The following is a 12,072-nucleotide window of genomic DNA, read 5'->3' on the forward strand; positions in this document are numbered from 1 at the left end:
TACTGGCTGAGCTCCACCAGGGTCATCCAGGGGTTTCCAAGATGTTAGCAAGAAGCTATGTCTGGTGGCTGGGGTTGAATGTCGACATAGCTGCTTCGGTGGGGCAGTGCCAGGAGTGCCAACAAGGACAAAAATTGCTACCAGCAGTGCCCTCACATTTGTGAGAATGGCCAGGTAAACCCTGGACGCGGTTGCATGTCGACTGTGTGATCCTTTAATGGGCTGTCTGTTCCTGGTCATTGTGGACACCCATTCAAAGTGGTTGGGCATGCATCGAGTTTATTCACCAAACTCGGGGAATGATGATTGAGAAGCTGTGAGCATCATTCGCGATACACGGACTCCCGGAAGTATTGGTCACGGACAATGGGGAAGCTCTGAGGAAGGGTCACCGGACCTGAAATGTTAACTCTGTTTTTTTCCTTCACAGATGCTGCCAGACCTGCTGAGCTTTTCCAGCAATTTCTGTTTTGTTTCCTGATTTACAGCATCTGCAGTCCTTTCATTTTTTTTATAGCTCTAGCAGAGTTGCTGATGGGGAGAAGACTCTGCACCAGGTTCAACCCGATATTTCCACACCTGGTGGTGGTGGGGGAGAGGTGAAACAGCAGCAGGAAAACCAATTCCAGCCACATGCCTCCTCTAAGCGAGAGAGACAATTTAATTCAGGGGACCAAGTTTGGTCCCAGAACCATAGAAATGGCCCTGTATGGGTGTGAGGCAAGGGTGCCACAAGGTCAGGTCCCATGACATACAAAGCTCAGGTAGGTGATACAGTCCTGAACAAACATGTGGATCACCTGAACGCTGTTACCTCACAAACGGGGCAGAAACAAAACATACCTGGCCCCTCAGAACAGTTAGACAGCCTGTCAGAAACCAAAGGTTCTCCCTCTCCGTCTAGTGTTGAACAAATTTCAGAGTCCGAGATAGATGCAGCCTCGATACGGTATCCCTGAAAGAGGAGGAAACTCTCCCAAGATGCTCCAGACACAAGAAGTGGGCTGCGGTCCAGTACACTCCGCCCATGTCAGAGTCCGAATCAGAGGAACCAGACTTAGGGCAAAAACGTCGCAGAAAAAGCTACAAGCCAAAGATCCCCGGACTTAGTGAGGGAGGGATGTAGTAATTGGAACCAGGTGGACCTCATTGACCATGATGTCACTGGCCCAGGTTAACAACACCAATCAATCAGGAAAGCCCTGACTAATATAACCAGGAGATGAGAATCTCCTCAGTTGAGGACAAAAAAGTATAACCGAGAGATGAGAATCTCCTCAGTTCAGGGAACTGACTTTGAGCTGCTAGCCACAGCCAGTGTACAGTGCACAAGTAAATAAAGGATGACTTGGTGATGGGATACCAGCCTCTGTGCAGTTATTTCATATATTAAGACTAATCTTTAGGTTTGGAATCCTAAGCCTCTTGTAGAATCTGGACTATTCAATTACTAATCAAAGAGCGTGCTTTGAAATGGAATCTTTGTCAGCACATTAGGGAGCCCTTTTTAGAATAGAGAGACTCGAGGCTACTGAAAGATGATGACCAAGAGTGTTGGTGTCAGCCCACCGCGACCTATCAATGCAGAAAGAAATTTAACAACCTAATCAGATTAGGCAAGATACACGAGGAGATGCGCACTGATACCCTTTAATGTTACTGTACCTTATGTAGCCGCACATTCCAAAACTGCACTATACTAAGTATGTCTGCCACTGTCAATGATGTTCACCTGATGCAAGTTGTAAATTGTGTACATTAGAAAAGAGATTTGACAGAAAACATTAATGGAATTAATAACTGTGTACTGTACTCAGAAAGGACCTCATATGCAATCCACTTGGGCAGATTTGGGTCAGTCAAGAGAAAATAATTCTGCCGTTCAAACTTTTTTCTGCTTAGGGTTTACGCTCCTGTCCTCAGGCACTGATCCTTACTGAAGTCCTACAAGCAGTGGATACTTGCCCAAGTGGGTGTAAGGTCAGTGCAAGCTGCATTGTGGTATATGCTAAGCATTTCTGACTCTCAATGGTATTCCTCTCACATGGTGCTACACTGATTGATTTGCTTTGATCTGCTTATCAGCGACACTCAAAAGGCAAAACACTGTTGTTAATTACCCCAGCTTCACCTGAACATATTCTTTCATTCACAGTATTAGATGCATTCAGCACAGTTGCAAGGAATATCAGGGTTTTTGGGATAGAGAAACTAAGCTGGATGATGGTCTTTCTCAGAGTCATACAGCACAGAAACAGACTCTTCAGTCCAACCAGTCCATGCTGAACATAATCCCAAACTAAACTAGCCTCTCCTGCCTGGTCCTGGCCCATATCCCTCCAAACCTTTCACAGAATAGAACAGAATCCCTATTCATGTACACATCCAAGTGTCTCTCTAAGAATGTTGCGATCTTAAGAATGAATAGACTTGTTTGAAAACCCACCATAGGCTGCACGTTACAGGAACAGAACGTAATTTGGTTCTTTGGCTTTCATTTCCCGGATAAAAGCAGGAGTGATCAGCCACGAGCATTAGCATCCATCCCATGTTCAGGCTGCTTATGCCCTCTGAGAAGGAAGGCTTGCACAGCCTGGGAAATAGGGCCATCAGGTATTATGCATGGAGAAGTGGGGGAGAAGTGATAGCTGATGCCTGGTCAGACCACACGGCTTTTATTTCCCTTCATTAGTTGTCAGTAAACGATATCATAAAATCATGATAAATGATAAAGGGTAGCACTGCAGGCAATAAACTATGAACATGTTCATGGAGTTACAAGAACCGCTGTAAATCAGATGCAACATGTGCGCAGATCTGTTGCCTGAATTCTTGGAATTGAGTACAAACTGCCTTTTATAATCCTCTATGTAGCTTTAAGCCAATTTTGGTGTTGAAAGTTACAGTTTGATAGTCCCAAAACCTTCTGCAGAATAAAACTGTCCACCACAGCATCATGGCACTTAGCTGCCAATGCTGCTGGCAGAGAAAAATAGTGGTCATCTGTTAATTGCTGTTTATATGAGGAACCTCCTGACATCACGTATAAATGTGCTATTGAAAACAGCTTGAACCTCTGGCTCCTGATTTTGTCATAGTTTAGCGTGTTTCAGAGTAACCTTTTCTATATCATTTACCATTTTTCTTACTTGCATTAAATACTGGACAGTCCTTGCATCACCTTTCAAGGCTGAAAGGCCCACATTTCTCCAGCCTTTTCTCACGGTGGCTCAGTGGTTAGTACTGATGCCTCACAGCACCAGGGACCTGGATTTGATTCCACCCTTGGCGACTGTGTGGAGTTTGCACATTCTTCCTGTGTTTGCATGGGTTTCCTCTAGGTGCTCTGGTTTCCTCCCACAGTCCAAAGATGTGCAGGCAAGGTGGATTGGCCATGCTAAATTGCCCTGTAGTGGTCAGGGAGGTGTAGATTAGGTGGTTTATAGGGGTGTGGGTCTGGGTGGGATGCTCCAACGGTTGGTGTGGACTTGTTGGGCCAAAGGACCTGTTTCCACACTGTAGGGATTCTATGATAATACAGGCTCATGGCTGAATTAGTTTCACAGCTCATTTTTGCGGCGGCTGCAGGACTTGACGAGTTTGTTATTTTGCTGTTACTTTTGCAGTTAACTTGACTTTAATAGATTAAACTATTTCATCAACAGTATTATTACATTGCTTTTGAGTTGTGTGGAGATCATTCTGAGAATATCACACAACTTTGGATTACATTGATATCTTCAAAAAAGGGAAGTCTCAGGAGGTTGAATCTTACTTGTTTTGGTTAAGTGCAAGTTGCATTGAGTTTTGTGGATGTTTGCTCATTACAAGGCCTCGTAAGAGTTCTTGCCCTATCATGACAAACCCACCCCATTAATTACCTACACCACCCCTACGGCAGCCCTCATGTCCAATGCTATCTCCATCTTAGCATGTGTTTTTCCCAGAACAACCTACCACTCATGGTTATCTGCCAAAAGACTGACATCCCTGGTGCCCACGCCATGTGTAAAAATCCATTGTGCACTGGGACAAGCATTGGCAATCCGAAGCTGGCCTACTCGGTGACAGGCTGTCATTCTGAATATGTCAGGGAAGTGGAAAATGGCACCACGATTCTCCAGCAGGGGCCTGGTGATCCTGGTGGAGGGAGGGGTGATACAAAGCAGAGGAGCCCTTTTCCCAGACCCTGACAGCTTGGTCTGAGGTCATTACCCAGGTCAGTGCAATCTCCACGATACGGAGGAACAGCCTGCAGTGCCGCAAGAAGGTCAGTGACCTTCTCTGCTCCACCAGGATGTCATACTCATCTCTTTCTGCTACCTCTCACTTCCCCTATATGTGCTGGAGCATCCACCTCCCACCAAGGCTCATGTTGTGACACTCTCAATATTGCCTGCAACATCTCCCCACACTCGCTCTCATTCTCCCCAACCTCCCACACTATTAACCCCACATGCCCTCTGCACTGCCTACCCACTTGCCCTGAACACCTCACCAGTTTTCAATTACCAGCACCAGCACTAACAGCCATGCCATCCATTTTCAACTCACTCAGTATCTCTCTTTATTTCACTAAAGGAGTAAACAGCTCACAGTAGGGCAGAAAGGCCTGGCTGGGTGGAGGGATGCTGATGTCAGGCTCTTTGGCCTCTACAAAGAGAGGATACTGTCCCTTGGAGCTGAAGACTGGGGCCACTCCTGTGGGGATGCTGAGACATCTGTGTGCCACCAACTGAGTAAGTCCCATTCTTCATCCACTGTGACTCTCACACCCCCCGAGGTGTCAGTGTCATTCATTGCACACCATTTCTAACCACTGGCTGCAATGCTATTTCTCCCTTGTGTCCTGCAGGTGGGATGTCCATGACCCCAGCGGAGAAATGGCCAGCTCTACCTTCTCTTTGACCTCTGAAGAAATAACGAAAACCTCAGAGGAATTATCAGCAAGGCTCCTGCTACACCCACCTCCAGCTCAGATATTAACGCCTTGGTTGGAATGTCACACTTGGAAAGTTTGGGAGCACAAACTCAGGAGCACCTCACTGCAACAGTTCCACAGCTGTCTGAGGAACAGCCCAGGTCACTGACACATGGAGAACTGCTAGAGACCAGGTACCTGCTCAGTCCCAAGCAGGAGAGGAGCTGGTGCTGTCAGCAATGTGGACTTTGCCCACATGCACAGGGTGGAACAGGAGCAGCAGACAGGTATGTGGGACACAATGGTCCTCAATGTCCAGTGTTTGCAGCAGTACAATTATGCTATGGGCAACCCAGCTGTCCCAAGCATGAGACTGTCTAGCTGGCCCTATGGAGAGGTTAGTAGCTGCCATGGAGAGTCAGGTCCAGCACCCTTGGGATCGGCTGGAGAGGGGCACATACCGGTACTCCATCACCTTTGCCATTGGTCCTCAGGACCGAAGACATGGCAACAGGAGGACGGCAAACCAGGTGAGGACTCCAGCTGCCCCTTCCTCACGAGGAGACAGGGTGGTGCCAGGAAGTATCCAGCTGGAGGAGGAATCACGTGCAGGGTCCTGCAGACGTCTCCTCTCAGGATACTCCAGAAGTGGCTGAGCCCACTATCTCCATCCTGACTCTCCTCCTCCGAACTTTGGAAGTTCAAACTGAGGAGGGGTCCACTTGCTTCTGGTAAGAAGACCCTCGGCAGGTCAGGGACATCCAAATAGAGATGGCCCAAGATCATCCAACCGATCCTCAAAGGCCAATGGCCTGCACTACCCAGGAGGCTCCCTCCAACCCAGCTACAGACCCTGGGTGTACACTGAGACGGACTGGGATGGACAGAAAGAAAAACCCTTTTGGAGAGCACTTTGGCGACAGGGCACTGCGCATGAAGTATCACATTCGTATTAACGTGCTTGTTTTTGTACTACATCTGTTTGTTTGAATCTCTGTGTAGCCCAGAATGTAAATGTACTAACGTCATGGCCACACAGGATGGATCAAGGATTATGTGTGTTAAGCATCCTGGCAACAAAATGACCAGGCCGAATACAGGGCAATGGGTCCTGCTGACGTCCTAAAACATCTCAATTCTTTCCCTGGCCTCTGTATTCAAAAATACTGGTGTGAACACAGTTAGTCAGTGATGTTTAGGGCACGGAGCTGCACAGCAAACAGGGAGCCAATGCATTGGGATCACCAAAGATTAGGGACCCCATAGATCTATGTCCTGGATAGTACATGGTTCTGTACAATGTTCTTGCCCTTTAAAAGCCCATCATTTGTGGATCTTGCAGCCCCCTCCCTCACAGCTCAAGTCACTTACCCCAGCCACTTTGGGTGTGGTCACAGACATCATGATGGCAGCAGAGTAGGGCTCCTCCACTCCGATCGCTGTTCTTTTCTCTTCTGGCAGAACAACCCAGCTTTTCAGTTTTTCCATGTGACTGTACCCCTCATCTCTAGAATCATTCTAGTAAATCTCTTTTCTACCCACCTAATTTCTGTAGAGACTGGACATTTGTTTCCGGCTACTGGAGAGAATGTTATAATATGTCTTTTTTAAATCGCTCAAAAACAACTGCTAATTTTTTGTGCTATGATCCTAATGGTGGATATCCTTCTATGGCCTGTTAAAGTTTGGTAGATGGGTCCAAATATGACACTGACTGAATGTGTATAATCCAGTTGATGAGACTTTTTCAACCTGTTAAAAGTATAGCTGGTGGGTAAAGAGGCACTGATTCCTGTGGGACTGGAGTGGAAAAGTGGATGGACATGCATGACAGCACTCAGTCCAGATCTAATCAGATTTTCATTAAATGAGCTGCTCCTTTGGAGAGCTGTCGTAGACACGATGGGCCAGATAGCCTCTTTCTGTACTGTAACATTTCTGTGATTCTAAATATGCTGACTGTAAATGATATTGAAAGAAAACCCTGTAAACACATGAGGAATCAGGATAATAGTTTTATCTGTACAAATACAAGATTGAACCCAAAACCTTAGGATCTCAAGGTCTGGAATTGCAAGCCCCAGTCCTAATATGAGCTCACCAATGTACTTTTTAGTAAGGAACTCTAAGATCCTTACCCAGCCTGGCCCTTATGCACTCCAGAACTCACTGTTGACCCTAAACTGCCGTCTGAAATTACCAAGCAAGCTACTTGGTTGTATTCAAGAATGTGGTTCACCACCAACTCCTCATAGCCAATTAGAAATAAATGCCAGCCTAAGCAGCTACATCCACATCCCCGAAGAAGCAAAATGAAACAAGTCTGAGCTTACATAGTAAGAACTAGATTAATTTTCTTAACTAGTCAATCGCAAGGCAGATGAGGTGGGAAAATGGGCCAACTAAGCATGGAAAGAGACTGCACCCATGTGACCACACTTTCCCTGTCCCTGTTAGGTTTCCCATACTATGCTTTGAGTTACACACTCCTCTTCCCGTCCCTGTATTTCTATATATGGTCTGACTTCTGGCATATGCAATCCAGATATTTTTCCTTACTCCTTTACTTGTCAAAACATTTTTAACTTCTGCTCCTCCTCAATGACCCTAATCAGAATGAGTCAAGACAAAGCCATTTCCCACAGATGTGCCCATCTGGAACAGTCTCAAGTGTCCACAAATTTCCACATTCTGCAGTAACAGAACCATACAGCAGTGCAGCACAGGAGACCATTCAGCCCATCAACTATGCACCAGCTCTTTCAATGGGCAGTCTAATCAGTTCCATTGCCCTGCTCTTTCTCTGTATCCCTGTAATTTTTTTTTCCAAGTATTTATCTAATTCCCTTGTGAAGGCTGCAGTTGAATCTATCCACCTACATTCCAATCTTAGTCATTCATTGCATAAAATGCTTTTCCCCATATCATCTGGCTCTTTTGCCAATCACCTTAAATTGGTGCATTCTGGTCATCAAACCCTTCAACCACCGGAAACAGTTTATCTTTATTTATTCTACATAAGCCCTTTAGGATCTTAAACACTGCAGTCAAATCTCCTCTTTGACTTCTCTGCTCTTAAGGAGAACAACCCCCAGCTTCATCAGTCTGTCTTGACGAGTGGAATCACTCAATCTCAGCCATTCTGTACTCTCTCCAAAGCCTTCACATTTTCTCCGAAGTGTGGCGCCCAGAATTGGGCAGTATTCCAATTCCCAAAGGGCCAAAGGCATCTTTCTGCATTAAGAAAGACAATTGGTTAAATACAGCTTGAGGGGCACTACTCCACAAGCACAAAGTAAGGTGAGGGGGCAGGGTCTCTGTTTACTGCAACAAATGCATGGAACGCTAGAGAAACTCTGCAGATTCGGTAGCATTTGTGGAGAGAGAAACAGAGTTAACATTTTGATTTAAAAATGACTTCTTCAGAACTCTCGTTCTCGATGCATAAAAGTGTGAGATGATAGATTTTGGTAGTAAGAATGAGGAGAGACAACACAAATTAAGTGGTGCCATTTTAAAAGAAAACCAAAATTTCGAAAAAGAGTCAAAACTTTCCCTCTGTTCCTCTTTCCGCAGGTGCTGCCAGACCTGCTAAGTTTCTCCAGCCTTCTCTGCGTTTGTTTCAACGTTCCAGCATCCACAGTATTGCCTTTATTCTCTGTCTACTACCACAGCTGGTATAGGGATTGAACATGTGTTGTCAGTTTTATTCCACTGGTTTACCAACTGAGCGAACCGCCCCAACTAATACTTTATATAGGTTTATTGTAACTTCTGGCTTTTGAACTCTATGTCTCTATTTGTCCCATATACTTTATGAAGTGCTGTGTTAACTTGCCTTGCCATCTTCAAACATTTGTTTACAGCATTTACAAGTCTCTTCTTCACCATTTTTAAAATTCTCCCACTTAATTAGTATTTTCTCTCCTCTCCTTCTTCCTACCAAAATATGTCGCCTCAATGTGTCCATTCATCTCACCAGTCTGTCTGTATTGTCTTGAAGGCTTTTGCTTCTTTCTCACTGTTTACAATAGTTCCAAGTTTCATGACATCTGCAAATTTCAAACTCATGCACTGTATCAATAAGTGAAGCTCATCAATATACATCACAATATATGTCCCAACACTGCATGTGCTGCTATTATTTTTTAGTGGTTTCTTCTTTCCAAGTCAATAATCTTTAATATTGGCTTTTGATTATCAGCATTTATGGTTACTGGATTTCATTTTGTACTTTTTATTGCTTGCTTTAGTTCAATTGGTTTATTTATTTCTCTTTTTGATATCAGTTTTTATTTATTTAAATATTATTACTTAAAAACTGTTATGTAGGTCTTGCCTTTGACCGCAGATTTATTAATTTCTATTCATGTGTTTTAATCCTTTAAACAGATGTTAAAGGATGAGTAAATAATTGAAGACATTCTTCATTCTCACCTGTTTCAAATTCCTGTGCTCAGCAAATTCTCAATTTAAAGTCTTCACTTTATTATGAGCTTATTCTGCTGTGCCCTCTGATCGAGCTCTGATTTCTCACAAGTATTTACCATTTAAATACTGTTACAATACAAAGTTTATAAGTTTTATTATGTTTTGGGAATGTCTGTTTATTTTAAGGTAAAATTAAGTAATGAAGGCTGGTCTTCTCCAAATCCTGCTGGCCTTGATTGGTATAGGGACTGTGAACTGCAGATTGATTTACTGTAAAGAAGGTGCAAGATATTCACACCTGTAGACAATAGTAAGGGTATTTATGATGACTCTGGGTGGACTGTTAATCTCAGGTCTCATTGGGAGGGGTTAGGAATGTCATATATTTGCAAATAGTTATATTTCAAACTATTATAGTCATGATTGAATAGAGTTGGGGGCCCAGAAGATAGCTAATTAGTATTTCTACTTGGATATAAGGCCTGTGTGATTCATATTACCATGGGACGGGCTTTAGAAGGGAACAGTCCATCAGAAGCCTTTGTAGGATCAGGTTACAGGGCTTCACCTAAGATATCACTGAAACTCACAGACTGGTTAGTCGGCAGGAATCTGGAGGCAAAGATAGAGATATCAGATAGGTCGAATCGTAGAGTCAAAGAGATGTACGGCACGGAAACAGATCCTTTGGTCCAACTCGTCCATGCCAACCAGATATTCTAAATTAATCTAGCCCCATTTGCCAGCATTTGGTCCATATCCCTCTAAACCGTTCCTTTTGTTCATGTTCACCATGTAGAATGCAAGTGGGAACTTGCACTTAGATTGAAAAGAAGAATTTTGTGAAGATTTTTAAAAAGACTGGAATATTCACTTAGATTTGATTAGATGGAGGGATCTTTAAGATAAATGACACCATGAAAGCCAAAATGGCAATTAGAAATTATCCAGCTGGAAAAAAGGAAAATGAAACAAGCCATTCGAAGCTGACAATAGCCGTTGACTGGTCCCTCAGAGAATGAAGAGTCCACTTAAGGGGCAAAGTAAGTATATCTACGGAGGGGCTTGTCACTTTAAAAGATAAAGGGGGAATCTTTTCTGTAGTTCAGACTGGTATAAATTGCCCATTGACTATATAATGTTGCTTACAGTTAATTCATTTTAGTTTATAACAGTAAAAGTCTTAAAACTTAATCTCGGCATGTAATTCTTCTGGTTAGCTCCTGGGAATTCAAATATCTTTTAAAAAATTCAGTCTCTATGGGAATACTGTTGAGTCACTGTTCCAGTTGGACAGTTAGTCCCCAGTCTCTCACCATAACAAAAGCAAAAATACTGTGGATGCTGGAAGTCTGACATCAGAACAAAACGTGCTCAGGAAACTCAGCAGGTCAGGTAGAATCTGTGGAAAGAAACAGAGTTAATGTTTCAGGACAATGACCTTTCATCAGAACTGAAAAGGGGGTAGAAATGTAAAAGTTTTTAATGCAATGGAAGTGGCGAAGGAGCAGGAAGAATCAAGGACTAACACCCAACCAGTGACCTATTTACGACTGACTAACAGTCAACTGCTATTTGACGAGCATTTTTAAAATTAAAAACTAAGTTCAAATTGCAGTTTCATATTTAAAAGTATACAATTTCCATACTACTTACCATTAAATGCCACTTGCATCAAATTTCCCAGTTTATTGATGCTGATTTGATGCGGATTAGTGGGAAAGCTGCTGAATGGTATTAATCAAATCACTGAAGTCCCTAGGTATATCATCTGGGCTCCAGATCCAATTACTTGTAGGCGGAACTGACAGCCCTCAGCACTTTCGTACCCAAAGTGACTTTGGCAACAGTCACAATTAACATGCCAGAAGATGTAACTGTCCTTTGGTTGTATGTTGGTGGCACCTCTGCTACAAGTCATTTTAAAATTGTGATGTGCTCCAGGGTGGAAATATATCCATTGTGGTTCCACAAATGCAACAGACAAACACCTCTAACTGATCTGCAGTGTCTGTAGACATGTTTGATGCTCTTCAAGCATCATGCTTTAAAGCACAAGATATCCAAGACTCATGATCAAAGCCAGAGGTTTCTGAACTTCCAATCAGCATGTCTACCTCATCCTCTTTCAGCCAGCTTCTCATAGACATTCAGGCTGTGGACCCCAGTGTGCATGTTCCCTTCTGGCTTAATTACTGCTCTCCCTAGATACATGTTTCTGGGCTGGTGCTTGTCATGTGTAAAGAGGTGCTGGCCAAGACTGAAGCAGAGGGGCCAGGTTCCTTGTTCTGCTCTTTGTCTGCTCGCTGCTGTGGCAAACCTATGAAGGCACAAAAGGAAAACCTTAGCAAAAGGAGCTGAGCTAATGCAATGGCCATTGATCCATCAATATAAGGTGAAGGAGATCCAAGTGTGTACCTCATGCTGGAAAGTCGAATATCACATTTAATGCAGCCAGACTATGTCGGGGGAAATGGGAAACTTGCTCATTACAGTGAGTGGATTATTACAATTTCAAACTGCCATTTATCTTGTTTGTCCTGGTGAGATCATTGAATTTTTTTCTGATATTGAACACTATGCTGTGTTGGGCTGTAATGCAGTTTGGCTCAGTGTCCAACTTTTGACCCATGTCCCACAGTGAATAACATCCTACCTTCTGTTTGGTGACCCCTTCACTCAGCCCAGTTGAGATGGTAAATCTCATTCAGCTCACTTAT

At 43.7% G+C, this 12,072-nt stretch overlaps 1 long non-coding RNA gene across 1 annotated transcript; it reads right to left on the reverse strand.

Moving 5' to 3' along the window:
• Window positions 1-7,911: 7,911 nt before the first annotated feature.
• LOC125481856 lies at window positions 7,912-11,674 on the reverse strand. Its single transcript, XR_007261486.1, has 2 exons — window positions 11,009-11,674; window positions 7,912-8,155 (listed from the first exon to the last, which is right to left on the reverse strand). It is a non-coding gene; the product is annotated as an uncharacterized LOC125481856 (long non-coding RNA).
• Between the last annotated feature and the right edge of the window lie 398 nt (window positions 11,675-12,072).

The sequence above is a fragment of the Rhincodon typus genome, unplaced genomic scaffold (genome assembly GCF_021869965.1).
Source record: "Rhincodon typus isolate 14 unplaced genomic scaffold, sRhiTyp1.1 hic_rhity00003922, whole genome shotgun sequence".
Taxonomy (NCBI): Eukaryota; Metazoa; Chordata; class Chondrichthyes; order Orectolobiformes; family Rhincodontidae; genus Rhincodon; species Rhincodon typus.